At 52.4% G+C, this 24,656-nt stretch overlaps 1 pseudogene across 1 annotated transcript in view; it reads right to left on the bottom strand.

Annotated features, from left to right (window-relative positions):
* The window catches only part of LOC308633194 (vitrin-like), a 134,359-nt pseudogene extending 123,633 nt beyond the window's left edge, over positions 1-10,726 (bottom strand). The window contains exon 1 of the transcript in view: positions 10,663-10,726. The product of the transcript in view is annotated as a vitrin-like (transcript). The remainder of the gene's footprint in view (positions 1-10,662) is intronic.
* Between the last annotated feature and the right edge of the window lie 13,930 nt (positions 10,727-24,656).

Below are 24,656 nucleotides of genomic sequence, written 5' to 3'. Positions count from 1 at the left end.
TTCAAGAAAAGGCCCAGGTGTTTCCCAAAATCTTCTGTGTGAAAGGCCTGTTATCTGCAGCCCCCTCAGATCTGCTGCAGGAGGGCTGGCCATGGCTCAGGCTGATACAGAGGCAGCAGTGCTGCCAGAGCCAGACCCCAGCTGCTCCTCATTCCAGAGAAGTGGGCCAAAGAAAGGCTGGAGAAACACCATCTGTCCAGCTCTCCAGGGCTCAAGCATGGAGAAAAGCATTTCTGTGGTCCATCAGAGAGGTGTCCTCAAGCAAGAACGGCTACCTGGAGGCCCCAAAAGTAAAAGAAGCCAATGTCTATGACCCTGCCATCAAGATGCTCTGCTGCCTGTTAAGAGACCTGTTAAGAGTCCTCTAATGTGCTTGGAGAAGACATAGGCACCCTGCACACAGAAGTTCCAGGTACAAAGAACAAGCTGGAGGATAGTGTAGAGGCCTTGGAGGGGAGATAAGAAGCTGTGGAGGCCTCTACAACCAGGCTGCCTCTCTATTCTTGTGTCCCATCTGGGGCCCATAGTGAGACTACTAACACACAGACCCCACGCACAGACCCCTCCCACCTCCCAGATATCCAGCCAGCAATCAGTGGCAATTGCAGCCTGATGGACACCTAAACCTCTCTGTCTATCCTCCTTCCCCCTCACTAAGTAGTGATGAGTGGAGAATCCTGTCTTCTCTTCCCTTGCTTCATCCCACTAACCCTGATCTCTCATGAGGCCCAGTCCCAAGGAGGGAGTTACCCTACATTTTTTCATGTCCCTCCTCACCTGAAAATCACTGTGGCACCTCCCATTTTTTACCTTCCCACACCTCATATCCAGGTCCCTCTCCCCTGCAAGCCTACCCCCTGCAGAATACAATCCCCAACCTCCATGTGCCTTGATTCTGCTTCCTGTCTTTCTCCTCATCCATCTGTTCAATCTCCCAATGGTCCTCTTCCTGCTCTTCCTCCTAGTCCTTCTCCATTTCCTCCTCCTCTTCATCCTCCTCCTTTTACTCCTCCACTTGCTTCTGATCACTTGCTTCTCCTCTTCCTCCTCTTCCTGCTCCTGCTCCTCTCCATTCCTTTCCAAGGCCCACTCTAGTCCTTTCCACCTGCACCCCAATAGTCTTGGTCAGAACTTAACTGCTATACGAGTTTCCCCCACCCACACAGCCAAGTCCTCTGCTCACCTGACTCACCATCCACTGTGCTGAGGACATGGCCATGGACACTACTCCCTCTTCTATGGCACTAATATTTCTAATTGCACCTGCCTCCAATGACAGCTCCTGCCCTTGGCCCAGGTCCATGGCCCTAGGCAGCACAGGCAGCCCACTTGCTCCCCAAACCCCATTTGCATCAGGTCTCCCCCCAAATCCCCATTTGAATCATTCCTTTGTCTCACTACTCACACCTCAGCCCTCATCTGGCAGTCCCCCTTGGTTCCATGGAGAACGTGCATTCGCAATGCTGCCCTGCTTATAGTGATCCCAGTTATGGACCATGCACCCTCCCACCGGGCACACAGTGTCTCCGCCATCATCCTAGCCTGTAGCACAGAGGAATCTGTGGATACCACCCCTCCTTCCTAGGCTCTCCTAGCACAGTCCCTTCCTGCCTCTTGGAAAGTTTTTGGAACATAATATGAGCTGCTTCCTGGTTCAGGGAACCTCCATCACAGTGGCAGCATTGCCTCAACTCCAGTCTCCACCAGCTGGATTGCACAGCAGATGGAGGGAATAAGTGTAAGTATCCAGGTCCACAGCAGTTCTAGAGCCACTTCTCAGTCCTCATGTAGGAGCCCTGGTGGCTCCACATTCATTTAGGGTAACCCACCCAGGAAGCTCAGCCCAGGCTGTGGGCTTGAACTCACCAACCCTTCAACCCTGAATAGCAGCAATGGGCTGCTTGGACTTGTGGGTATGATATCACCCCAGATGCCCTTGTGCACATCACTCAACAGCAGGCCAGGCTTTCCTACAGTGCAGTGCAGGGGTTTTGAGTCAGGCTTGGACTTGCTCACAGGTGGGCTGGATATGGTACATCATATCCAGACTTCCCATTTTCCAGCTCCCCTCTCAGGCCTGCAGTGGTCTTGAAACTTGCACTGCTGGGACTGCAGGGGAAGCTGGTTTTGAAGTGCCCATTCCAGACCTGGGGTCCAAGTCTGCAGTCCAGAGTTTAACACTATGGATCTAAAACACTCACTGTTGAGCATAGAGGAGATCTACATATATGCCTGACATGACACCACCACAAAACCCACACTCTGGTTTGATGGTAACCTGTTTGATCTGAAGTGGGCAATTTTCTTGGCCTTCCACCTGGCTATGCTATTCACTGCTAGTTGAAGGGGCTTCCTAATCCCTCATATGTTTGCCTCCATGGCCTTAATCTTGGTCCCCAAATACATAAATTCTTATTGTTTCTACTTTGTCTGACTCTGTTTATGTATCTTCCTTGCTTTCTGATTAGATGTCAGAGAAAGACACGGTACATGTTCACCATAAGGTGTAGAGCGTGACAATATGCAAATTTGGAATAACAACATGTTTTGGGTGTGCAGAAGACAGATACAAAGTTGGTTTCCCACTGAGATTTACAGAAGGCGGGGGCTGTAGCTCAGTGGCAAAACGTTTACCTAGCATGTGTGAGGCACTGGGTTCAATCCTCAGCACCCACCACATAAAAATAAACAAACAAAGAGATTTACAGAAGGCTTTTTATGTTTCATTTTGTGACAGGGTCTCACTACTTTGGGGTTGCGGCCCTAGAGCTCAATAACTTCCTGACTAAGACAGTGAATGACTGGGATTACAGGAATGCACCACCACACCTGGATTGACTAATAATTTTAAGTCCCTTTCCCTTATTTCTTAAATTTGAACCCATACTTTTTAGAGGAAAGCCCCATCTTCACCATTGTATGGAATATTTTCCCCAACAAACAGCATTCGCCAGTGCTGCCTGAGAATCTGGGCTATGCACTGTGTGTCCTGGGCTCACTAGGTCACTTCTTGTCATCAATACTGGGAGTGGATTTGGCAACATGTATATATTGGGACTGGAAAATAACAAAGCTTTCCATCTCTGTTTGAGACAAGTGAGTGGCCAATGAGCCAGGAGGCCCTAGTGACCCTCAAGATCCTACCTCTGTGGTTAGGGCATTTATCATCCTTTGTGCTCTGTCTATCCCTCCAGATGTCAGCATAGCACCAGCATGTGGAGGAGAACCTGTTGCTACCCAGCAGCCCTGACTCTCACCATAAATCCTCCCATCTAGTGCCCCAGGACAGTGTTCAGACAAGCCATTGACCTTCCCTCTCCACAGCCTTTGTAGCACTAGTCAGTGCTTAAAATCACCTACTACAGCACTGGTCAATCTCTTTCCTCCTCTGTGGCTCCAGAACTCCAGGTTCATAGGCAGGTCTCTATCCAATTGTGACAGATAAATCCCTTCCTTTCAAGGCAGATGTCCCTTCTAGAACATCAAGGTGGTTCAGAGAGCAAATACAGGGATGAGTCCCATCCCTCTGCAGCCTCTCAGACCAAAGCTGCCCCTTCTGCATATAGAGGATCCACCCACCCTGGCCATACTTGTCTTCACAGCTTCCTTGGTCCCCTGGGCTCCAACAATGGAATGTGTGAGAGAAATGTGATTCTGGTACCAGGGGGTCAGCCCATATGATAAGACAGAGAGCCTTATAATGACTTGTCTTCAGACACAAGGAAATGGTAACTGCAACAGTGGGAGAGGTCCTGGGTGTGTGTGTGGAGAAAAAATACTATGAAACCATGGCTGCCTCTCCCTGAAATCTGAAAAGTTAAAACAGCAGAGCATCTCCACGCCCAGATATATACAGGTTGGCCCCAGGTAGCTCCCCTATTTAAGGGATACTCAGCTCCTTAGGTGACCCAAAGCCTGAAACTCAGGGACACAAAACCATCAAACTCATGAACCATCAAACATGGAACTCCCTGCCAGTGCCAAAAATGACTGGCACAGGACAGTAGAGGTGCTTTGATCCTGGGACAAAGGCCAGTGGTCTCCCCACACAGGGCACTATCCCCCAACCCAGCAGGGTTGCTCATGTATCAGCTAGATTTGAGGGCCCCCCTGCCCCTACTAGCCACACCCACCCCTGATTTCCCAAACACAATTATACCATCCCCACTACAGCAATCCTATGTACCAAGTGCCCACTGGGATACTGCCAGCCAAGTGGACCCACCCTTCTTCCTTTCACTGCAACAGGAGCCTGTGTCCCTAGAGATACACAGCTTAGAATCATAATTGGAGGGTCCTAGAGTCAAGGGGTCTCCTGGCCCTCCAGTTCTGACTACCATGTCCTGTGGGGAACTCCTAGCCCTCTGCTGTGTAAGATCCCCTCAGAACAACCACAATACTCTGGTTCTTATTTTCTCAGCCCCAGGCCCTGTCCTAAGACCCATTGCCCTCTTACTTTCATATTGGTCTTGGCAACACCAACAGGTCTAGCCATCCCCATGAAGATTGGCTTTTCCTGGTTACATTCAGATAGGGAGGGAGATATTCCAGCCACATCTGGTAGATGGCAGCCTGGGAGGAGTGGAAGGGAAGAGGACAGGATAAGCAGAGAGGCAGGGAGGGGAGCAGGAAGGAAAAGAGAACCTGCATTTGTCTGACCCAAGACCTTGGAACTCAAGTTGCCCACTAGGTGCCAGCAGAGGACAGGGTTCCTGGGACCTCAAGTAATGACAATCAGCAGAGTCTCTGCCTCCTGTGATCCCATGCAAGGTCTCAGGAGAGCATGAGGGACATCAGGCAGTGGCATCTGGGAAGAGGACATCAAGGGAAGGAGAGTATGAGACTGGACATACTTGGGTACTGAGAGAGCCAGGATCAGGCTTGCATTTGGGACATTGTGGTGGGCAGAAGAGCAGAGTCCTCTCATGCAAAAGGCACAGGTTACACAATGCAGGTTACATGATGTGCCCATATACTGCTCCCCCAAAGATCCATTTATTACTTGGTCTACAAAAGGGGGATTCTACTGACACCCACACAGACACTGGAGCTCACAGAGGTCACAGAATGCCCCTCACATTACCCATTTTTACATCTGCCAGCACCTGCTCCTTCCAATGTTGTGCTCACCCCACAAGGTGCTGAGCTTTCCTGGACAATGCAGGCCAAGAATGCCCACTGCTGAAGCCCAAGAGGTGCCGCCTCTTGGAGGTGCTAAACTGGGTCTAGTGTCTCCCTATCTCTGCCACTCCCTGACCATTTGCCTCAACTTACCCCTCTATGGCACAAGTTAAAATGCTACCCTGCATATCTAGGGGCCATGTAAGTCTGGTAAAAACAGTTCTGTGGCTGAAGCACATGCCAGTAGGGCAAAAAGGCTCTTGTCTTGACTCTCTTGCCGAGGAATGACATCCCTCAGGCCATAGTCAGACCAGCCTGCTGTGGAAGGCCAAGAACCCTGGGCTGCAGAACCTTGTTCCCAGGTCACATATCATAATTGAGGTCATCAATGCCCTGGGGAATCTGAGGTGGAATGGAAGTAGGCCAGCCCTTCATTGTCAAACCCTCACAGGTTATTCCAAGGTAGAAGGATCAAATTCAGACTCATTTCTAAAGCTGGTTATCTTCTGGAATTTGGGATTTGGAATGAAATGAAGTCTTGTGGTTACCATTTCCAAGCACTTGGTTTTTCCCACAGAACCTGGTTGTATCTGGAGTGTGGGAAGTGTTGTCAGGTAGTAGATTAATATCGTCTATGAAGTACAGGAATGCCACATGACCCTGAAGCCAAATAAAGTCTCCCCACCCAACACCTTACCCATAGATATTGTGCAAATGTATGTTTGTTTTTTTTAACCAGGTCTTGACTCAACAGGTCCTTTACAACTAAGCCACATCCCCAGACTGTTTTTTACATTTTATTTTGTGGCAAGGTCTCCCTACATTGCTTATGGCCTCTTTCTGTTGCTGAGGCTGGCTTTGCATATGTGATTCTCCTGCCTCAGCCTCCCAAGACACTGGGATTGCAGGCATGCTTCCTACAAATTCTTTAGAAAGTTAGAAAAGCTTGTGAGGGCAGTTGGAACCAGATGGAGGGAGATAAATGAGACCTTACTAGGGTTATCCCAATTAATCCTCACTCACTCATTCCTATATCCCTTTGTTCTTTGGCTGCTCATTCAGCTCAAACACAGAAGCAGGCCCTGTGCTGGGAGGTTTGGTAAGGGAAGCCCTGGGGGTTTGGGTGGAGCTCTGATCCCACCTGAGGCAGTCAGAAAAGATGTCTCAAGGCCCTGGGCTGCCTTGGGTCTGAGTGGGCATGAGCCTGGAAACCAGAGGGCAGCTGTAGGGGCAGGAGTGTTCGGAGGAGTCCTCCGGGCAGGAGGAACAGCACCTGTGGAGGCTCCAATAGGACTCCAGGTGTGTCAGGGAGCCCCTTGTGGTCCAGCTGGGGCTGACGTGGGCTCTTGGGCTGGCCCGAGGGCCGGGCTTTCTGCAGGCAGCAGGTGCTCTGAGGACTGGGGTGTGCCTGAGGAGTGGCCCGCTCTGGATGAGTTTCAGGACCCTCCTGGAGGCCGATGTGGGTGGCCGTGGCAATGGAGAGCCCAGAGCAGCAGAGCCCAGAAAAGGTTGGGGAGTGTGGTCAGAGGGGAGGGCAAGGCCAGACCTCCTCCCTAGCTGTCCTTCCGGACAGCCGGCGTCTGATGCCTGTTTGTGCCTTGTGTCTTGGCTAACACCCAGGTTCTTGTTTGAGTGCCCGGCCCCATGGGACTCCTGGCACCTCAGCAAATGGAAGCCTCTGAGAGGAAAGCTGCTTGCAAAAAGATAAGACTTGAAAAGCCAGCCCTGAAAACGAATGGGATTTTCAACAGGTGCTGGACAGGAGAGCCCGGGAGCCTCCAGATCGGGGTTCCTGGGCCTTTATGGAGGCTCGAGTGCAAGGCTAGCCCAGGAGGAAGCCTTGAAACTGCTCTCGCCCCCTGTTGTGGCTCCCTCCCCATGTCTGGTTGTTGCTGTCCCTCTCACCATTTGTGTATGAGGGGATGTCACTCCTTTGGCAGGTCACACTCTGGTCACTCAGCACCTCATCCTCCTGCTGTCTGCCATGTACACATTGTCACCTGCAGGCTCTCCTTCTGCATATTTATGGACTTATGTCCCCCATCATCTTCCTCCAGGCAGGACCTTGTTTTGTCACACCCTTTGGGCAGGGAGAGCAGTGACAGCCTGCAGCACTCTGGCGGTGATCCCGAGGACGAGGACGGAAGTGCCTAGTTCCTGCAAGGCCAGTCCTCCCGCCTCGCCCTCCCCCATCGCGCTAAGGAGGCGCCTGTTGCGCACCGGGGCGTGTGACTTGCTCAAGGTCACTCCGCGGGGCTGGACTCGCGGGGCTGGACGGGAGGGCGGGAGCCCCGCGGTGTCCCTCAGCGTCCCCGCGCTTGCCTGCGGTCTTTCGCGGACCAGGTGTAAGCGCTTCCCAGCTAAAAGCCGTTTGTTTGGAAATGCTGCTGTCCCCCGCGGACGGCAGCGGCGGAGGAAGCGCGGCTCCCCGCACGCGCGCTCGCTGCGGCTCCATAAATATTAAATGGGTATTAAAAGAAGGCTCTGCGCTCCCGGTTCCCCGGATTTCTCCAAGCGGGGCCACGGCGAACCCTCTTTATGTGAAAGGCAGCGTTTCACTGCGGAGCCAGGGCCCCGGGACGCGCGCCTTCCTGCGGCTGAGGCATCTGGTGCGGAGTCCCGCCACTGCCGCTGTCCCCTGGTTCCCCCGACTTGCCTTTCATGAGGGCTATGTCCAGCCTGGCCGGCCCCCTTGCTGGGGTAGGTGAGGCGCAGGGGCCCAGGGCTCCTCGGGATTTAGTCAACTGGCTGCACCCCTACCCTCTGCCAGGACTTCGGTGGCACCAGGGACAGGCTGAGTGGAGGAGCTGCGTCCATCTGCGCACCTGTTCATTCATCCTCCTTTTCCTTCATCCCTCCATCCATCCTCCGTCCACCCTCCATCCGGACATCCACTCGTTCAGCATGTGTGATGGGCTCTAGGGTGACCCAATGTGAGAATAATAGCTGACCTTTATTGAACACTTACTACACGCCAGGCCCTGTGACAGGCTGTTTACATGCCACCTCATTCAATCTTCTTGACTCTGTTAGGGAGTGTTGTCCTCTTCATTTTGTAGTTGAGGAAGCAACTTCTGGGGGGTTAAGCCAGTTGCTCAGGGTTGCAGAGCTGGTGACCTACAGGGGTGAGTGAAGGGGACCCAGCCCTACCCTCAGGGGACATCCTGGTTCTGCGCAGGCCCTGGAATGAGGGCCCTGGTCAAGGCCATGCCTTGTGTGAGAAAAGGGCACATTGGTTCTAGCTGGCTGAGAGGAGGGCAGAATGGCCCAGGTGGGAGGGGGCTGGTCCTGGGAGCCAGGCAGCCTGCGCTGGGTCCCGGCTCTGCCACCTACTTGCTGGGAAAGGCAGGGCCAGAGGCTCCCTTTCCTGCCATGTGCCTTCTCACTTGTAAAGTAGGGGCTAGGACAGTACCTGCCTCATAGGTGGAGAGCCTCACAGAGGGTGGCTTGGAACAAGAGCCTGGCACTCTTTGCCAAGACCACGGGGTGCACTAGTGTGCGGGGTTCTGGCCTGGGTGGCCGAGTGTGGGTAGACTAGGCCCTGCGGGGCCGAGTGGTCAAGGGTCCTCATCAGAGAGGCGTGCCAAGCACATCAGGCGTGCATTTGAGGAAGACTCAAGCTCCTGGCCCTGACAGGTGCTTTCTGCAGCTGAGCCAGCCCCAGGGCTCACGCTCCACAGCCCTGTGCTGGGTGTTCCAGCACCCGGGCAGCACTGGCACGTAGTAGGCCCCGAGCCCAGGCAGCCAACTTAACTGAGTAGTGATTACAATCGTCCAGCCAGTTTTAGCCAGGTATTGGTGCCTGCCAGGCATTGTGCTCAGGAGTCTGGCTGAATTCCTCTTTAACTGGCACACCCACCTTGGATGGTGGCATTACTATTATCAAATCCATTTTCTAGAACAGGAAGCTGAGGCTCAGCGAGGTCAGGAAGTTGGCCCAGGGCACACAGCAAGCCAGCACAATGCTGGGGCTCAAGTTCCCATCACACCCAGGTGGAACTGGCTCAGGGTAGGTAAATCCTCACTTCTGGCATCTTTGGCCTCTCCCCCAGCTTCTTGGTGCCTGGCAGCATTTCCAGGCGGACAGGCACAGGCTGCCTCTGTGAGCACCACAGTCAGGAGACCTGGCTCCCCCGCCTTCAATGCACACGTCCACTTAAGGACAATTAGTGACGAAGAGAAGGAGCAAATTCATCGGGGAAACACATTTATTTTTTCTCCTGGACTTCCTGAGTGGGAAGGGGGTGGTGTGAGTGGGGGTGGGTTTTGGGGGGCTGGGTTGGAGAGGGGGAGGACAACATCATTTCATTTTTACCTTGTATGAGGATGGCCGAGATTTTTTAAAAAAATTAATAACCCATTTCTCCTTTGCGCATAATTAAAATGTTCTCCAGTCTCTAATTTTTGTTGTTTTCCTTATCTAATTTGTTTTCCGAGTGTGTCGATTCTTCTACCAAGCGCAAAGCAAGGGGGATTTTTCCTTCTTCAACGTGATTGGGATCTGACTGTCCAGGACTAGTTTAAATTACATTATTTTCTCCTTGGTTAAATACAGTGTAAATGGAATTGTCAGAGGGTCTTAACGACCAAAACCTGAAAAACAACAACGACAAAAAAATCTTCAAAGCATCTCCTACATCCGCAGTTAAAAATATATATAATTATGAAAAGAAACAAGGGAAATCGGTGGTAGGAGTGCCCAGGCATCGGCCAGACCGTTGGGTGTGTTGGGGTAGGAGGGGTCTCACCGGCTCCTTTCCCGAAGTCCACCTGGAATCTGCCAGAGGGGCCTTTTAGCCCAGTAAATAGAAATCCCAGGAGAGGAAAAAAATCTAGAAATCATAGCATTGCCAGCTGCGATTTCAGAGGAATCCAGGATTGACGGAACCTCAGGATTCCTGCGATCCATGGGCAGAGGGTGGTGGGGCCTTGGGCTGGGGAAGGAAGGGTTATTTTCAAGTGATCCCTCACCCTGCGGCAGCCCTGTGCTGCGGAGGTGAGCGGCACTTGTCCCTGGGAAAATCCCTTCCCCGCCTGCTGAGCTGCTAAAGGCTCTTGAGGCAGAACTGACTGATGGGGAGGAAGGAATTTCTCCACCTGTCCGGGCTTGCCAGGTGCGGTGTGGGGCCCGGTGGGTGGGTTTGGGGGTTTGAGGGGAGGGGTGTGGCCGCAGGGGAATCCTTCCTGTCCCCCCATTGTGGAAAGTAAAACTTCACTTCCCTGTTAACAGAATACCAGCCATTGTCCGGGTCCTGCGGTGGCGGTGGCGGGTCTGGAGGTGCGGACTTGCCGGCCCTGGCTTGTTTGTTTTCTTTCCCTCCCTTCCCTTTTCTTTTTACCAAAGTATATTCATCAAACTGCTGAGTTGGAAAGATTTGTAATGATTTTTTGAGGCGTACGACTGTGTTTTTTCCCTCTCCCCCTGCCCTCTCCCTCTTTCTAAATCTTCATCTGACATTAAATAGAGCAAATCCCAAACAGATTAACTGTCGCACGGTTCTGCTCCGTCTCCTCAGTGTGTCTGCAGGTCTGGCGGGGGGCCGGGCGGCGGCGGCAGCGGCGGCGGCGGCAGCGGGAGATGCCCGGGTGGCCCGCGGAGGTCCATGTGGCGCTCTAGGTGGGATGCCGGCGTCCTGAAGGCCAAGGCCCTGGCCCTCCTGCCCTGCGGCCTGGGCATGGCGTTCTCCCAGTCCCACGTGATGGCCCCCGCGGCGGCACCAGCACAGCCGGCTCATGGTCCAGGTGGACGAGTACAGCTCCAACCCCACGCAGGCCTTCACCTTCTACAACATCAACCAGGGCCGCTTCCAGCCGCCCCACGTGCAGATGTAAGTGGGCGGCAGGGGTGCGGGCACCGGGGCCGGGGACTTGGGGGGCCAGAGGGAAGTGGCAGATGGGTGGCTTGGGGGCCGGGGCTGGCTCTGAGTCCTGCTCTATTTGACCTGGACCATGTTCTGCAAATATTTAAAAACCAGGCCTCGCTGGGCAACACTGAAAGGCCTGGCAGCTGGGCCACAGGTCCTGGGGCAGAGTCTGGGCATGGGGTTCCCGCCATCCATCTGGTTGTGCTGCTGTGGAAAAGCAGAGGTGCATTACCCAAAGGGCCGGCGGGTTCTTCCAGCCTGACCTTCTCCAGCCAGACCCTGCCCCCAGCACCAAACACTGTCCCTGGGCTCTGTCCCTCCCTGGCTCTTCTCTGAGGACCTGGAAGAGGTGGATGCACTCCTACTCCTGCTCTGGGCCCCTCCCGGGGTTTCTTTACCCCTGTTACCCCTCCCGTCTGCCCTGGGCTGCAGGCCCTACCTGATGAGGAACCAGGGGCCCAGGTGAGGTGACCCGCCCAGCCCCACACGGGCAATGCTGGCCTGGCACCAGGGCTGCCTGACTGCAGGCCCCCACCCCTGCCCCTCTTCAGGGCTAAGCATGGTGTCTGTAGAGGGACCACCCCCAGCAGACAGCACCGTCCCTCTCTGCTCAGCACCTTGGGTTCCTGTCCTTGTGCTGGTCTGAGCCCAGCTGAGCCCTCGTGGAGGAGAGCACAGAGGGTGAGGGTCATGGGTCCCCCTGGAAGCCCTCCTGACCACCTGTGCATCGGATGACCCCTGGGGACACAGGCCCCAAGCCTCCACTACGGGGGTGGCATCATTTCTGGGCAGAGTGTTCATGTGGGGTCCCAGCTGCCGTCCCTCGGGGAGACTGGAAAGGCCATCACGAGAACCTCTGCGGTGGGGGCTTCTGCTCCTGCTCACGTGGTTTCCTTCCCTCAGGCCCTGGCCTCTGTTGAAGGTGGGCTCAGGCAGGCTGTTCATCGGGGAGGCGGCGGGTGCAGGGCCTGGGTGGCCTCCGACACCAGGAGCGCCACCTTCCCTGTGGCGCTGGCTCTGGGTGGCTCATTCCGTGGGGGCACGGGGCCTGTGGTTGGAGGCTGCCTGTTGTATTTTTTGGTGGATTTGGGCAACTGTCTCTGACTGTCTTTTGGGGCCAAGTTGGTGGATTTGGACAGTATGGAGGCTGGGGCTGAGGCTCCCTGCTCCTTGAGGCCTGGCCCGGCTGCTGCCAGGTGTCTGCCCCAGGGTAGGTGAGGCTGGTTCTCCAGCCGTGAGGTTGGAGGTGACTGTGCCTGAGGTCCTGGAAGCCCTGCTGTGTCGCGACCCCCTTGCCCGCAAGGAAGACGCAACACCAGGAATCTTCTTTCAGCCGTTTATTCAGATCCTCGAATTTTCTTCTACTCTCCCCGGAAGCCCCTCCCAGTCTTAATAAAGTATCTTAAGCCCCAATGCGAAGCTGCCACGTGGAGCTTTCTCATAGGGTGTTAAAGAACCATGCGCCAACTCTCCCAAATAAGGAGTTGTTTGTCACAGACCACAACGAGGCCAGCGCCATCTTGTAATGGCGACCATAGTCCGCAGAAGCGGCTCACCACAGTTCCCCCTTTTGTTTTCTAAAAACAATACAGGCGAGAGTAGAGGTCCTATCCCACTGTGCAGAATTGGCTGCATAGTATGGCTCAGCCCCAAGGAGGCGCCTTCCCCAGGTCTGAGGCCATATCAGCCGACGCTTTTTCCGTGGGACGGGGCGTGGACGCGTCTAACCCGCATGCAATAGGACATGCTCTCCTTGAGGTCCACTCCAAGGATCACTCAAGTGCAGTGCCTTGCCTCGCATCCTGTATCGTGACGACGGTGGACGAAGGGGGATAGCTGAGGCTGAACTGTGGCTGTTTAGAAATACAACGACAAACACGTTGGCAACACCCTAAAAGAAAGGCACGGGTCTTAAAGCGATAGAAAAGCACTAGTGTGGAAACCCATCTGCGTGCAATGGCAGTAAAGCCGGCAGAGTGCAAGGGCTTTCCAACACTAAGAGAATAACAAGGAAAGACATGTCGTTCCCAGTGCAATGTTTGTAAAACTTGGGGTGCAACGACCATGTCACAGATCTACTGTTTAATCTGCGCAAGCCAAACTTGAGGTGAGTTGCCATTTTCTAAAGCTGCAAGAGCTTGTATGATCATAGCCTTATCATGAGCATTGCGGGCCTTGAGGCGACAGAGAAACCACAAGCAGAGAACCATACCGAAGCAACACATTGCACCAAAAATGCCTACCCCCACCCACTCTTTAAAAAAGGAAAAGGCAGAAGATATCCAATCGGTGAATTGACCCAAAGTTATGGGATCGACATGGGTACTATTCAAGACAGCTATCTGGGTTAGTTGAGACTGGATCATGTCTTCCGCTGCCATGGACCAATTTCCGGCCAAGTATTCGCCAATGATACGGGAGGCATTCCTGGAATCATTAAATCTGACAGAGGTTATACATAAATGTGCACGTTGGTCAACACAGCCCAAAAGCACCAAATCAGCCAATTCTTCTACCTGAGCTTGGAGTAAATCTATTCTTTGGTTGGCAGCTAAAATCCCTGACAAAATATGTTGATTAATTGCATTCTGGGATTCAAGTATGGTGGAAGTTTGTTGAACAACTTGATTAATAGTGGCAGCAGTCTGCACTTGATTGGCCATGGCCACTCCGGCCGTGACCGCTGCAGCAGCAGATACCGCCACGGCTGTCACTATAGCAGCCGTGATTCCAAAATCCCTGCGGACTCTAAGTAGCTCAACAATGGGGAATTTGTCAGGGTCCGCAGTGACTGGGATTGGGACAAAAGTTGGAATTTTCATAACCACTGCTACAGTCGAAGAACCATCCCAACATTCAGATAAGAGACAGGTAACATTAGAACAATCCAACATCTCTGATGAGGTGTCATTAGCCAAAAGGAGTAAGAACGGGGATTGAACACAAACCGCTGCAGGGGGCAATGTGGCATTATATAACAGAGAGTTGAACGAAACAGATGTGAGTCTATTACCTCGCTCACTCTCGTTAACAGTGCCAGAAACATTAGCCAGCCAACTTTTGGCCCCCAGCAATTGAGCCAGTGCAGAAATATCAGCTGAAGCCCCCTTTTCGTTGGAAATCAGCCATTGAAACCAGGACCAACCCGCTCCTGTAGAGGAGTTGGCACTGTTGTTAAAGTTGTAAACATACCTCTTAAGAGAGGGGGAAAGGGAGAAACCTTTAGCAACTTGACGTTTCTCCCAAGAATGATCCTGACAAGGCGTGAATGTTGGGGGGAAACCGAGATTAGGGGTACAGTAAGGAGAGGCCTTAAAATGAGTGGCATTATAAAGATTATTAGAAGAAGGAGGCACTGGGATTAGTACCTTGGAGATAATAGCCAAGGTAGTTATATTTAAAGCAGAGCTATTTACAGGGGTTCCTGAGCCTGATTGCTCCCCCGAAACTACTTGGCTCAATACAGCACTGAGAATGCTCCCTGAGACCTGACTGGACCGCAATGGATCCTCCCAGTTAGTCAAATTCTTGGTCTTAAGACTGATACAATGAGCGTTCCCAAGGCTAAAGCAAAAAACTCCTGTGAGATTAACTTGAGATTGATTGAAAATGCTTTCCACGTCTCCTCTAGGAGAGGCACAGGGAGCAGACATCTCACTTGAGATAGAGAAAAGAGTGGGAAGGACACTAGAATTACCATGAACCGGCATCGGCATTGGCCAAGCCCGTGCCACTGCCCACCACTGCATTGGTGTCGTCTGTGTCATCGGCATCAGCACCAGAGCCAGAGCACTCAGCAGAATGAAGATCCTCATCGCGGGATTGCCGTGGTAATTCTTGTTGCTGGGTAGCTGGCGTCAAGACTCTTCTTGTCAGGCGTTCAGGGACCCACAATGGTTCCGTGCGATCCTGGGGAAAAACACATACAGATCCTCGTGCCCATGTCAGCACGGGGTCGGGGCCGTTCCATTGGCCCGTAAGAACATCGTTCCACTTAACATAGCCAATCACAGAGGGCTGAGGGGACACATGTCTATCGGCCGCAGAGCGACCATGAATATCCAAATTCAAAAAATTAATGGTAAAGAGAGCTAAGGACAGACGTTCTTTAGGAGTATGTTCAGCTCCTATTCCCCCCTTTTGTTTTTGTAAAATTTCCTTTAAGGTGCGATGAGCACGCTCAACAATGCCTTGCCCTTGAGGATTGTAAGGCAAACCATGAGTAAGTTGTACTCCCATAGTAGAACAAAAAGATGTGAATTGTCTGCCAGTATAAGCAGGTCCATTATCAGTCTTAAGGGACGTAGGCGCACCCCACGCCGCCCAGGCCTCCAGGCAATGAGTAATAACATTACGTGCCTTTTCTCCTGATAAAGCAGAAGCATGAATAATTCCAGAGTACGTGTCAACAGAAACATGGACATACTTGAGGCTACCAAAGTCAGGTATGTGTGTCACATCCATTTGCCAGACAACCAATGGCTTCAATCCCCGTGGGTTCACTCCATAAGTAGGGGGATGAAGAAATGTGACACAATGGGGACAGTGTAATACTATCTGCCGAGCATCTGCTCTGGAAATGGAAAAACGCCTGCGCAGTGTTAAAGCATTAACATGGAAATTTTGGTGAAACAATTTAGCCTCCTCTAAGGAGGAAGCCAAACAGATCAACTGACCTCTAGTGGCTGAGTCCGCACAGGCATTACCCTGTGATAACGGACCAGGAAGAGAGGTGTGAGCCCGGATGTGCATTGGATAAAAAGGAGCAGTGCGGCTACAGATAAGCTGTTGAAGCTGATTAAAGTAAGCAGATACATTACGGGCATCACTAATAGCTCCCACAGCCTCCAGGATTTTTAATGCTTGCACCACATAGATGGAGTCCGAAATGAGATTAAAAGGAAAAGAACATTGTTTAAAAACCTCAATAACAATTTGTAGTTCTACCCATTGTGGATTTCCAGGAGCAAATTGATGCTGGACAGGGGGAGAATCATTAATTACATAAGCTCCCATTCCAGACTTGGAACCATCAGTAAAAATGTTAACAGCCCCCGGAATTGGACTAGATGAAGTTACTTTAGGGAAAATGATAGGATGTTCTTTAACAAAATGGAGTAACGGATGAGAAGGGTAATGATTATCAATATCCCCTTGAAACGAGCAGCATAGAATAGCCCAGTTATCTAGAGTAGCACTTAAAACACTAAGTTGAGCTTTAGTATAGGGTATAATAAGAGAAGAAGGTGATTGTCCGAAAAATTGAATGCTTTGTTGAATCCCTTTAAGTGCTAATGCTGCAACAGCATCAGGATAATATTCTAAGGATTTTCCTGGGGATACATGTGGGTGTATCCATAGCAAAGGTCCCTCTTGCCATAATACTCCAGTAGGTTGCCGCATAGTGGCAAGCACACATAGCTGGAAAGGTTTATCACTCTGGAGCCTGCATAAAGTTGCATGTTGTATAGCTTCTTCCACTGTCATAAGGGCCGCTCTAGCCTCTTTGGTGAGGCTACGAGGGGAGGTAAGATCTGGATCACCCCTAAGGGTAGCATACAAAGGCTGCAGCATAACATTAGAAATATGTAAATATCCTCGTATCCAATTAATATCTCCCAGCAGTTTTTGAAAATCATTTAGAGTTTGGAGATCCTGAGTTCGTATGGTGATTTTTTGTGGTCGTAATTTGTCACACCCAATTGTTGCTCCCAAATATTTAATAGAGTCCCCTGTTTGAACCTTTTCAGGTGCGATATGCAGTCCATATTGAGCTAACAATTTCACTAGGTCTTCATAGGCCTCATGAACTGTCTGCTCTGATTTAGCAGCCAATAATACATCATCCATATAATGAATGATCTTGATGGAGGAATACTTGTGCCTGAGAGGTGCGAGTGTCTTCCCCACATACATCTGACACATCGTGGGACTATTAGCCATTCCCTGCGGCAACACTACCCACTCGAACCTTTGATCTGGCTCCTCGTGGTTACACGAGGGAAGGGTGAAGGCAAAACGCTGCGAGTCTTTAGGATGCAAAGGAATAGAAAAGAAACAGTCTTTAATGTCAATAACAATAATGTGCCAGCCTTGAGGAACAGAGGAAAGCAGAGGCAGTCCTCTTTGAATGGGCCCCATAAGTTGCATTTGAGCATTAACTGCTCGTAGATCATGCAGTAGGCGCCACTTCCCTGATTTTTTCTTAATGACAAATATGGGAGTATTCCATGGAGAAGTAGAAGGTTGGATGTGCCCCAAGTCAAGCTGTTCTTTAACTAGAGCATGAGCTGCTGCCAATTTAACCGAGGGAAGAGGCCACTGAGGCACCCAAACAGGCTCCTCGGTGAGCCACGTTATGGGTATTTGAGCCTCAGCGGCCCCTAGGAAAAACCCAGACCAAATCTGTCAAGCTTTTGATGACCTTGTACAGGATGCTTACGCCCCTGTAAGTGTTTTCCTAGTCCCAGACCTGGCCTATACCCCATATTTTGCATAATTTGTTGGGACACTGGGGAATAGTCATTACTAAGAGTGAACCCCATGTCTTTCATCAGGTCACGGCCCCATAAAGAGATAGGTAAATCAAGCACATAAGGCTGAAAAGTACCATTATGTCCTTCCGGGTCCTTCCAAAATAGATGCCTGCAGCTAATCTGAGGAGCTTGGGCATATCCAAGTCCTCTCAGAGACTGATCAGAAGTCTGCACTGGCCATCCCTTAGACCAGTCCTTAAGTGCTATAATGCTACGGTCTGCCCCTGTATCAAGTAATCCCACAATAGATTTACCCTCTATGCTTAATTCCAAAGTAGGGTGATTGCTCATATCTAGGGACAAATAAGCACAATTCCCTCCAGTGATGCCAATCTCATTCCCTGTCCGTGACCTCAAGTCAGCAGGGAAGTGATCATGTAAACTAGGCAAAATTAGTAATTGAGCAATCCGATCCCCTGGGGAGATGGACACAATGCCCCTTGGAGCTTCCACCATAACCTTTACTATCCCAACAGTATCAGGACTTATGACTCCAGGGAAAACATGAAGACCTTGTAAAATAGAGGATGCACGTCCAATTAGCAAACCTACAGTGCCAGGTGGTAGAGGCCCTTTGAACTCAGTTTCCACCAATTGGACTCCCATCTTAGGTGTTAACACGAGTCTGGAGGTGGAACAGAGGTCCAATCTCGCGGCACCTGTAGTGGCTCTCCGCGTTTCATGGGATGGCGTAGAGATGGCCATGTCTCGGGTTCGGGTGTGACATTCTCCACTGCCCCATATATTTGCGGGCCCTGGGGTCGGGGGCCCCGTCGGCCGTTTTTTGGCCCAGCTGAAATAAGTTGTCCATGGACGTCCCTCACTGATCTGCACTCTCTTGCCCAATGCTTCCCCTTTTTGCATCTTGGACACAATCCCGGTGGACGAAGGCCATTGGAAGGGCCACCGTGAGGAGGTCCAGTAAAATTGCCACCGTGAGGAGGTCCAGTAAAATTGTCTTTTTTGGGACACTCACGTCTGACATGACCGGGTTGACCACAATGGAAGCATGTTCCGGCGGCAGGACCGCCCCCTTTTGTAATCCGAAGGACAGCAGCTGCAAGACCTGCATTAGTTAAAGGTCCTCCAATCTCTCTACACACCTTCATCCATGCTTCTATGCCTTTGTTCTTATAAGGAGCGATTGCTGCTTTACATTCCTTGGTGCATTGCTCAAAGACCAATTGCTTGACAAGGGGCATGGCTCTATCAGGATCCCCAAAAATCTTTCCAGCAGCATCCACCATCCTTGCTACGAAATCTGAAAAGGGTTCTGTAGGGCCTTGTAAAATCTTGGTCAAATTACCAGATACCTCTCCTCTATTTGGAAGTGACTTCCATGCCCGAATGCAAATGTTATTAATTTGATCATATACCTCAAGAGGGAATCCTGTCTGTTGATTAGCAAATCTACCTTGCCCCAAAAGCATGTCCTTATCCCAATGAGGATGTCCCGCCGCATGGTTTTGGGCGGCCTGTTCTATTGCGCCCTCTAACACAAATGTTCTCCAGACCAAATATTTACCTGGGGAAACACAAGCCCGAACAAGGCTAGCCCAATCAGAGGGAGTCATACAGTATCTAGACAGACTCTCCACCTGAGTTAGTGTGAAGGCGGCATCCACCCCATAAGTGCGCACAGACTCCGCCAGGGTCTTCACAATTTTAAAATCTAAAGGCTCATGGAATCTTCCCCTATTATCGTCCTGAAAAACTGGATAAGCAAGACCCATCTCAGCGTGAACAGCCTTCCATGTTTGAGCATGGAAAGCTCTCCCCAAAACACCCCCACCATACGGCGGTGGATCCGGAGGATCACATTTCTTGAGCCCCTGTTTATCTTTGCTCCCTTCTCCTACAGCTAAACTCCCTAGCTGGCGAGACAGCCTCCCAAGCTCCTCCTCCTCATTCTCCTCTTCCTCTGACCCACTTTCACATGGGGGTGTGCGCAGCGCACTGAGATCTGGATACAATCGCCTCTTCCCCTGTTTCACGCTCCGCACACTTCCATCCTCCCGAGATACCTCACTTCCTGCCGTCTCTGATTTCTCCTCATGTAATTGTTCTAAAACTTCCTGTCCTTTAGTAAGTGCGTCATGACATCTGTCATCTGTGAGGCAACTACGGACTATTCTCCAAAGGGGTATCACCCCGCCCTCTAATATGCCCTGCTCAGAAGCAAAGTCAAGATCTTTGCCTAATTTATCCCAACTAGGTATGGTAAGGCTGCCCAAAAATGCAAACCACGGTGCAGCAATATCTATCTTCTGTAAAAATCTCTGTAAAGTACGATGCTTCACTTCCAGGCCCTTGGAACGTAACAGGCCATCTAGGGCCAGGAGAAGCGGACTTGAAGATGCGGCACCCATGACACAACAACAAAAGAAACACAGAAAACAAAAGACACAGACGACAAAAGAAACACAGAAAACAAAAGTGAAAGTACACATTGCAGCTGCAATAAAATATGAGGCTCTCTCTTTCTTTGTAGAGGAGCTGACCCCGCTTTGGTCACGGATCCCACTTACTGGGACTATCCCCGCTTTGGTCGCGGGTCCCACTTACCTGGGACTATCCGGTGCACCACCCCTGATGACTGAAAGTTCTGGTTCCCGGGTCTCGGCACCACTTGTCGCGACCCCCTTGCCCGCAAGGAAGACGCAACACCAGGAATCTTCTTTCAGCCGTTTATTCAGATCCTCGAATTTTCTTCTACTCTCCCCGGAAGCCCCTCCCAGTCTTAATAAAGTATCTTAAGCCCCAATGCGAAGCTGCCACGTGGAGCTTTCTCATAGGGTGTTAAAGAACCATGCGCCAACTCTCCCAAATAAGGAGTTGTTTGTCACAGACCACAACGAGGCCAGCGCCATCTTGTAATGGCGACCATAGTCCGCAGAAGCGGCTCACCACACTGCTGGTGTGACATGGGAGAGCATCAGCCTTCGGACAGAGCAGGCCACGTGGGTGTGTGCCGGTGCCCGTATCACCCCTCTGAGGGTCCCTGGGCCAGGGATGACACCACGCAGAGCTGTCATTGACTGTACCTCTGTCTTGGCCTGGTGGACACCCAGGGTCTAGGGAGACCCTGGTCTGGGAATGACGCCAGGGAGACAGGAGGACAGGAGAGGAGAGCCAAGGAGGCCAGTTCAGGAAGGAGCCCAGCAAGGAGGCTGAGGCCGGGGACAGAGGGAGCAGTGGATCTGGAAGGGGCGTGAGGAGGAGCGGGCCAGGCAGGGGGCAGCAGGGAGCAGCTGGGCAGAGGGGTGTCTTGAGGGTCCTGAGGATGGTCATGGAGTGAGTGACCCCGTGAGGCACCACTGATGTCCCTCTCTTGACCAGTGTGCAGCGGAGGGTCCTGTCTCTCCCCAGTGCTTCCTATGTCAGGGCTTGAAGAGCTGTAGATGTGGCCTCAAGCTCCCACTTCCATCAGCATCTGATTCGGGGCCTCACCCGGGGGTTATCTGGCCATCTTGGGGACTGCCCCGTCCTTTGTGGTACAGCTCTCCTCCACAAGGGGCTGTTAGGATATAAAGCAAGCCCTGCTTCGACTCAGAGTCTAGAGAAGGGTTCCTGGATTTGGGGGACAGGTCTACCTGTACTCATTCACCAAACATTTTCCAGCACCTAATATGTGCAACCACTGTGCTAAATACTGTGGAAATTAATTGGAACGCTTCTGCCAGGCAGCGGGAGGAAGGTCAGACCTAACCAGCCCGCAGCCCCTGCCTGAGGGTTCACCTGACCACAGCCCAAGCCTCTCACACCCTCCAGCCCACATCTCCAACAGTTTGGGGGCATTTCCTCTTGGATGTGGAAGCAAGCTGAGTCCTGCGCTGAGCCGCTCCACACTGTAGACAACGGTGGCTTTCAGGCTGCACCTGCCTGGAGCTACTCCATTTGGTAGCAAGTGCAAAGGACTTCTGCAAGGCCCAGAATGTCCTGATGTTGGACATTCAGGGATTGTCAAAAAGAATGGCCCAGCCGTGCAACAGAGTCATAGGGCACAAACTCATAAATAATCGTGCTAATAAAAAATCACCCTCTTAAACTCTCTGAATTAAAGCAGAGGCACAGAGATACACGGATGTCCCTAACCCATGGCAGAGAAACAGCCCATGAGCTGAGCAAGCCCACCAGACCTCTGAGTGCTGCGCCCGTCCCTGAGGCCCACTTGGGAGGGGCACCTGAGATGTCATCTGTCATCTCGTCAGGCCAGCTGGTGGCAGGCAACGAACTCCTGACCATTCCCCGTGGCTTCAGCTTGGTTAGCTCTCCCTGTGACGCAGCCCACTTCAGAACTGCTGTCGTCCACTCCTGAGCTGCGGTGAGCCCCACGCTTTGAATGAGTTCAGCACCTGAGCAGAGCCACCAGCCTTGAACAGGCTCAAGGGTCCACTCATGCTGCGGGCTGCCCAGCTGGGTTCTGAACCCACTGACCCCCCTGCAGTGACTTCTTTTGCATCTGTGTCCACTCTCTGCCTTTGCTTGCAGTTCTGCCTCTTTAAACCTGAGGCCACTGTTAACCTTATTGGAGCCACTCTGTGATCAATAGATCTTTGTGCAAAGTGTCCTGTGTGACTGGAGTATTATAGATATTAGTAATAAGACTGGTGTGTGTGTGCGTGTGCACGCGTGTGCGTGTGCGCACAGAGCTGGGGTGGAGGCTGGGGCCTCGTGCATGCTGGGCAAGTGCTCCACCACTGAGCTACAGCCCAGCCCTAGTCATTAAGATTGCGGTGTATAAAAGAACTTGTGACTGACCTGCTCATGGCTACCAAGTGAACCGTGAATACTTGGTGGTTAAAATCAATGAACTTGATGTAGCTACTTAATTTGCTGTTATTCAATAAATCCTGACATTGTGGAAAGACGAACATGTGTGGTCTCTGGTAAGGACAAGGCTCTCTTGCAACAGACGTCAAACTGAACAAGGCCAAAATGAAACCTGGGTGCCAACCCTGCCCCCACATTCCTCCCCAGGATCTCTCTTCTTGGCAATGACAGCTCACTGTTTTAGGCGCTCAGACCACATATCTCCAAGTCCCGCTGATCCCTCCCTTTCCCTCTCGCCCCACAGGCACCTGCTGGCCCTTCTCCCTGTCCCACTGCCTCCACCCCCTCCCAGGACCCAGGATTCCCCAGGAGGCTGCACAGGCTCCTGGCTCCCAGATCAGAGCCCCACACCGACAAGACTGACCCGCAAGGCCAGTGCCCAGGACAGGCTGGGAGTGGAAAACCAAGCGCTGAAAAGTGACTGACCCTACTGCGGCCTCACTGTCACATCCCGTCTGGTTTCAGAAGGCACAGGGCACAGGGGCACCTGCCGGACCCAAGGGCATGCCGGTCCAGGGAAGCCGGCTGCAGCATCCTTCCTAGCCACATTTCCAGGTGAGCCCCAGGCCGACGCTAGCCCACGGGGGGGCCCCAGAGGGCCTGGGTGTGGCTCTGCACGGGACATGTCCAGGTCACCAAGGGGGTCTGTCCCTGCTTCCCCACTACCATGGCAGCTCGAGTCCTGGGTCTGGGCTGTCAGGTGTGATGAACTATCTCAGCCTGGCTGTGGGCTGTAGACTGGCCAGGGCTGAGATGGCCATCTGGGTCCATTGTGACAGGGCAATGACACCAGAGTGCAGCTCTTTGAACTAATCAGAAAGTTCACAAACACAAAACAGTGTGGGTTTGGGTTTTTTTTCTTCTTCTTCTTCATACTGATGAGGTGAATGTTCAAGGACAGGCGCTCAGTAGGTCAAGTGAAGGGTTAGACCTTCTCATTCCAAATTCCAGACATGCGCTCAGTCCACCGGGCATCCCTGTGAGGACAGGAGCAAGCCCCAGGGAGCCCAGGCAATCTGCACCCTGGCCTATCTCCTCCCAAAACTAGTGATGGGTCACACCTTTGTTTTACCCCCAGGTTTAAAATTCCTAGAGTGGGTGTCAGTGAGGTCTCTTCAATCAACTCGTTGTTTAATTATTTAAAATAGACATTGCCTTAGGACATGCAGGACAGTGCTCCCTGTAGCCACGCAATGCTGAAGGAGGGAAGGAAGCTGTGGGGCTGGTCCCTCCCCAACGGGGACAACAGGGAGGAGAGGGGCTGGAGAGGGGCCTGGGCTGTGACGTGCAGGGCAGTGTCAGCAGCTGCCTGGCCTCTGTCTACTGGCAACAGGTAGAGGCCCACCAGGGTCCAGCACGTTGGGGCCAGCTGCTCCTGTCCTTCCTCTCTCCCTCCAGCAGCCACACTGCCCACCCGGCTGGGCTTCCTTCTTCAGAGAACCTGGCCTTCCCCACCCAGAACTCCTGCCTTCCCCACACTGGGCAGGCACCCTGAGGACTCCCAGAGTGCTCTGCTTGGCCGGGTGTCAGGGTGGACTCCATAGTGAGGACTAACCCTTCTCCACATGTGCACATGGTGCCCACAGTTTCTCAAAGCAAAAATTAGGACTCACGGCCTGACGAGAGCACAGAATGTTCTAGTCAGACCCCTGCAGGAGAATACCAGCTAGATGGCCATCATGAGTAGGCTCATTTAAAAATGGAAGCTTTGTAGCCAAGATGGACCTCCAGGCAGCGATCAGAATGGGGAAGATGGTTCAGAGCACACCACACCCCCTCACCCTTGCTCGGAGTGGGCTACCTCCTGCTTGTCCCTCCACCCACTGGGTCAGGGTGCCCTCTAAGGCAGGTCCCTCTACCCCTCCTGGAGCTCACAACCCCTCTTTGGCTTCTCAGCAGAGTCAGGGCAGTCATTCCTGCCTCTGCATAGGGAAGGCTGCTGTCCACTTCAGTTTGATCTGTCCCAATGCCCACTTGCACCTCCGCATCAGGAGCCTGGTGCCTCTCCCAGAGCTGGCCCTGTCCACCCACCCTGGCGTGGACGGCCAGTCTGTGCCTCGCTCCCTCTCTTCCTGGCCTGCATAGGTTAGGGCTTAAGAGTCCATGCAGGGCTTCCTTTCCCGCCGAGTCCACCCTGAATGGCCTTTCCCACAGCCCACTTGCCCCTCCGCAGCAGCCAACTGCAGTGAACATGGACTGTCCTTCACCCTGGTGTCTCAGGGGCTCCTGCCCTCCATCCCCAGCATTTAGCACAGACTCCAGCACACGGTGAGTGTGACACTTGTTTGGTGAGTTAACGAGT

This window comes from Spermophilus citellus (genome assembly GCF_964194105.1).
Source record: "Spermophilus citellus genome assembly, chromosome: 14".
Classification (NCBI taxonomy): domain Eukaryota; kingdom Metazoa; phylum Chordata; class Mammalia; order Rodentia; family Sciuridae; genus Spermophilus; species Spermophilus citellus.
Note: the sequence above shows the minus strand (reverse complement) of the source record. Positions and strands in the feature narration are given on the sequence as shown.